A 6,000-nucleotide genomic window follows, 5' to 3' on the forward strand; every position below is an offset into this window, starting at 1 on the left:
CCAGGAATGTCCCAGCAGGGCAGGGGGAGGCTCCTGCTCCCGTCCCTGCTGGGCTCTGCTGCTCCTGTCCCCACTCCTCAATAAAAGCATGTTCCTGCTGCAGCCCTGCCTTGTCCTTTCCCCCTGTCCCCAGGGCCCTCTGAACCCACCCCAGGCCTGGGCATTTGGGAATTGGGGCTGGAGCAGCCTCGGGGTTGGGTATTTCCCAAAAATCCTGCTCTGGACAGTTGCTTTGAACCCTTTCCATGAAGGAAATTTCCCTGATACCCATCCTAAACCTCTCCTGGCACCTGGGGCTGTTCTTGGGACCAGAATTCTGAGTTTTCCCCACATGGAATTTCCCCTTTTCCATGAAGGAATTTTTCCTGATACCCATCCTAAATGTCCCCTCACACTTGAGAATGTTCTTGGGACCAGAAGAGTTTTCCCCACTTGGAATTTCCCTTTTTCCATGAAGGAATTTTCCCCAGATACCCCTCCTAAACCTCACCTGGGGTTGTTCTTGGGACCAGAATTCTGAGTTTTCCCCACATGGAATTTCCCCTTTTCCATGAAGGAATTTTCCCTGATACCCATCCTAAACCTCTCCTGGCACAACCTGAGGCTGTCCTTGGGACCAGAAGAGTTTTCCCCACATGGAGTTTTCCCCTTTTCCATGAAGGAAAATTCCCTCATACCGTTCTAAACCTGGCACAACCTGAGGCCGTCCTTGGGACCAGAAGAGTTTTCCCCACGCTGAGGGAAAGCTGCTGAAGGAGAATTCCCCGAGATCTCCCTGAATCTCCAGGAGCTGCTCGCTCTGTGGTTGCTGATTGGAATTCCTGCTGGCTTCTCCCTTTGCTGGGGTGGTTTGGGGCAGGATGTGGTGGGGAGCAGGGGCTGATGTTCCCAAAAGGAGCCGGGGGCAGCAGGAAGGGACGGGAGCTAAATCCATGCGGTGACCTCAGCTGTTCCTATTGTCATCCTCCATCCGCGGGGACAATCCCAAAGCCACGGAAAGAGCTGGAACAGCCTCTCCTGGCCAGGGCAGAGCAGCAGCTCTATTTCTATTCCTGGGCCCATCCCCTGTCATTATCTCAGCCTTTCCTGCCCTCCCCAGCCCGGCCCACGCGGCCCCAAAACCGCCCGAGGTGCAGGAGGAAAACGGGAGCCAGGAGAGGGAAAGGAAAACATGGCCAGGAAACCGCGGATCCCAAAGGCTGCTGTGGCTTTGCTGAGGAGAGCTGGGGCTGGCACCTTCCTGCAGTGCCAGGCAGGGCTGGCACCTCCCTGCAGTGCCAAGCAGGGCTGGCACCTCCCTGCAGTGCCCAGGTAGGGCTGGCACCTTCCTGCAGTGCCCAGGTAGGGCTGGCACCTCCCTGAGTGTCCAGGCAGAGCTGGCACCTCCCCGAGTGCCCAGGCAGGGCTGGCACCTTCCTGCAGTGCCCAGGCAAAGCTGGCACCTCCCTGCAGTGCCAGGTAGGGCTGGCACCTTCCTGCAGTGCCAGGCAGGGCTGGCACCTCCCTGAGGGCCCAGGCAGGGCTGGCACCTCCCTGCAGTGCCCAGGGAGCCAGAACATTCCTGAGCCCGGGCCTGCTTTGGGATCACAGCTCTGGAATGATTTGGGATGGAGGGATCCTAAATCCCGGCCATTCCCACCCCTGGGATGGAGGGATCCTAAATCCCAGTCATTCCCACCCCTGGGATGGAGGGATCCTAAATCCCGGTCATTCCCACCTTTGGGATGGAGGGATCCTAAATCCCAGTCATTCCCACCTTTGGGATGGAGAGATCCTAAATCCTGGTCATTCCCACCCCTGGGATGGAGGGATCCTAAATCCCGGTCATTCCCACCTTTGGGATGGAGGGATCCTAAATCCCAGTCATTCCCACCTTTGGGATGGAGAGATCCTAAATCCTGGTCATTGTTACTTCCAGGGATGGAGGGATCCTAAATCCCAGCCATTCCCACCCCTGGGATTCAAGGATCCTAAATCCCAGCCATGGGCACTTCCAGGGATGGAGCACCCACATTTTCCCAAGAAAACCCATTCCAGCCCCTCATCACCGCCTGCTCTTCCCAGTTCTCCCAGTTTGGGCTCCTGAGCTGGGAGCTGGAGGCTTCTCCCGCCTCTGGAGGCCCCGGGCAGCTGGGAAGGAGCAGGATCCCAGGAAAATTTGGAATTTTGGGCAATTCCAGCGAGTTCCTGGCTAGCCAAGCTCCCCGGGAAGTGTCAGTGAGGGAAAAGCTTCCCGAGGTTTCCAGCAGGAAAACCTTCCCCAGGTTTCCAGCAGGACGGGATCCCAGCAAGGGCAGCAGAGGGTGCTGCTGCCCCGGGCAAGGCAGGAAATCCTGCGGGAGCTCGGGGCGGCTTTGGCTGGAATTCATCCCGGAATTCTGGGCAAAAAGAGAGGGATATTGGAGATGTGGGAAGGGCACGGGGAGAGGGACAATTCCTGAGCTGGGCTGAGGTGTTGGAGCCATTCCCAGCTGTGCAGGGCGTTGGTGGGGAATCATCAGGAATCAGGGAATCACACGGTGATCCCAAGTGGGATCCCAAGATCCCAATAACCATTCCAAGGCCCCGGGATCATCAGGAAAGGTTTCTCTGCACGGAGCCCTGGCGTTGTTTGGGCAGAGCAGGGCCTGGCTGGGACACTGGGATCATCCAGGGGAGCTCTGCCTGCAGATCCGGCTGGATCAGGAACTGCTGGTGATTCAGCAGGAGCTGCTGCTGCTCCCTGTGAGTCACTGCAGGGTGAGGAGGGAGGGAGGGATCAGGGGATCCATGGATGGATGGAGGGATGGATGATGGATGGATGGATGGATTTATGGATGGATGGATGGATGGATGGATGGATCCACGGATGGATGGATGATGGATGGATGGATGGATGGATGCATGGATGGATGGATGATGGATGATGGATGGATGGATGGATTGATGGATGGATGGATGGATGGAATCCATGGATGGATGGATGGATGGATGGATGGATGCATGGATGGATGGATGGATGGATGATGGATGGATCCATGGAGAAAGGGCTGAATCCATGGATGGATCCATGGATGGATCCTCATACCAAACTGAAAACGGGAATTGCTGCTGCAGCTCCTGGGCTCCATCCCAGTGGGAGAAGAAAAAAGTAGAAATCTGCAGAAAAATGGCCTCAGGACCAGATTTTTCTGCCAAAAAGGCACATCCCAGACCAGGCCCAGACACCCCAGGACAGGCCAGGATATCCCAGGACACCCCAGGACACCCAGGCCAAGCCAGAGATGTTTGGCACCCCAGAGCTCTCGCAGGGCTCTCTCCTTTTCCTGACACCCCCAGCAATTCCCCGTGGTCACCCCATGGATTCTGGGGCTCAGGGCATGGAGGATCTTCCTGAAATGTTCCTCCTGCAGTTCCCGAGGAGCAGAGCCTGGAGCTGGAGCTGGAGCTGCCTCTGCCCGGCCGGGCTCCATTCCCGTCCCTCTGTAATTACGGGATATTTTTGGCCTCCCTTCCTCTCGCTGTTCCGGGCCCGCTGCCCCCGCAGGATGAGCGGGGAAGGTGCCGGGCTCGGGAAGCAGCAAATCCCGGCCTCCAAAGGGCCGGGAGGAGCGGGAGCTGCTGGCCAGGGCTGGCAGTGAGCCCCGGGCCTGGCCCACAGCGATCCCAGCGCTCCCAGTGTGGGTGGGATGGGGAGCTGGGCTGGGCCCAGCTGGAAAACCGGGGGGTTTGGGGGAGCAGGGGGTGCTCTGTCCCTCTGGGGGCAAATTCCCACCTGGTTGTCCCCAAAATCCTGGATTTGATGCTGGAAATGCTGCTGGGGGCTGTCCCCATTCCCAGAACTGCCCTGGGATTGGGATTTCTCCTGGTTCAAAGCTTCTCTTTCCTGAAATCCTATTTTCAAGCCCCTTTTAATTTTATTTCTTTATTCACCAAATTGAAGGTTTGCCACTGAGCAGGATTTGGGATTTGCTGTCACCTGCAAAGGGGAGCTGCCTGAGGGACCACAGCCATTCCCTCGGGAGCAGGTTTGGAACTTTGGATCCGGGGCTGGAAAAGCAGAACAGACGCTCCTGGTTTGGGATGTGGAGCTGCCTTTGCATTCCTGCTGGGAATGCTCGGGCTGAGCCAGCCCCGGGCTCCCAGGCTGGGTCCAGAGAGTCCCAGGAGCTGCCCTGGAGCAGCCCCGAGCCTTGGCCCCATCCCTGGGCTCATCCCATCCCATGGATCCCATCCCATCCCATCCCATCCCATCCCACCCCATTGATCCCATCCCATCCCATGGATCCCATCCCATCCCATCCCATCCCATCCCATCCCACCCCATTGATCCCATCCCACCCCACTGATCCCATCCCCATCCCATCATCCCCCTCCCATCCCATTGATCCCATCCCATCCCATGGATCCCATCCCATCCCATCAATCTCATCCCATGGATCCCATTCCCTCCCATCCCATCCCATCCCATCCCATCCCATTGATCCCATCCCATCCCATGGATCCCATCCCATCCCATCCCATCCCATCCCATCCCATCCCATTGATCCTATCCCATCCCATGGATCCCATCCCATCCCATCCCATCCCATCCCATCCCATCCCATGGATCCCATCCCACCCCATTGATCCCATCCCATCCCATCAATCTCATCCCATGGATCCCATTCCCTCCCATCCCATCCCATCCCATCCCATCCCATTGATTCCATCCCATCCCATGGATCCCATCCCATCCCATCCCACCCCATTGATCCCATCAATCTCATCCCATTGATTCCATCCCACCCCATTGATCCCATCCCATCCCATGGATCCCATCCCATCCCATCCCATCCCATCCCATTGATCCCATCCCATCCCATGGATCCCATCCCATCCCATCCCATCCCATCCCATCCCATCCCATTGATCCCATCCCATCCCATGGATCCCATCCCATCCCATCCCATCCCATCCCATCCCATGGATCCCATCCCATCCCATCCCACCCCATTGATCCCATCCCATCCCATCCCATCCCATCAATCTCATCCCATGGATCCCATTCCCTCCCATCCCATCCCATCCCAGGAGCTCCGGAGCCGCCTCTGGAGCAGAATTCCCAGCTCAGCAGCTGCTTCCAGTTACAGCCCCGACACATGAAAGGGGCTCGGGTTTAAATTTAGCCGGGCAGGAAAAAGGAAAAGCCTTTTATCCTCCTGCTGCTCGTCCCGGCTCCAAACCCAGCCCGGGAACCGCAATTCCCGCTGGGATTGGGGCTGTGGAGCCACGGCCGGGATGGGATGGGATGGGACAGAGGGACAGGGGGACACAGGGACAGAGTGACACAGGGACGAAAGGACACAGGCACACAGGGACACAGGGACAGAGGGACACAGGCACACAAGGACAGAGGGACAGAGGGACAGAGAGACACAGGGACAGAAGGACAGAGGGACACAGGACAGAGAGACACAGGGACAGAAGGACAGAGGGACACAGGACAGAGAGACACAGGGACAGAGGGAGACAGGGACAGGGGGACACAGGGACAGAGGGACATGTGGACACAGGGACAGAGTGACACAGGGACAGGGGGACACAGGGACACAGGGACAGAGTGATACAGAGACACAGCCACAGGGACAGAGGGACACAGGGACACAGAGACAGAGTGACACAGGGACACAGAGACACAGGGACAGAGTGACACAGGGACACGGGGACAGGGGGACACACGGACACACGGACACAGGGACACAGAGACACAGGGACAGAGGGACACGGGGACAGAGGGACACGGGCACACAGACACACAGGGTTTTGTTGCCCTTTAGGGACTCAGGCAGCCCCGATTCCCCGCGTTTTCACCCCAGCCCCACACCATTCCCCCTGGGAAGCCGATCCCGCTCCTGTCCCGGCCCGGGGCAGCTCCGGCGGGGAGGGAGCGGCTGCCGGGGCCGGGAGCTCCTGGCTGCGAGCGCCTCCTCCTCCCGCCGGGGGGAATCGGGGTGGATTCGCTCATGGTTTGTGTTGGCT

Source organism: Melozone crissalis, unplaced genomic scaffold (assembly GCF_028551555.1).
Source record: "Melozone crissalis strain CALT ecotype California unplaced genomic scaffold, PUWL_Pcris_2 ptg000032l_1, whole genome shotgun sequence".
NCBI lineage: Eukaryota > Metazoa > Chordata > Aves > Passeriformes > Passerellidae > Melozone > Melozone crissalis.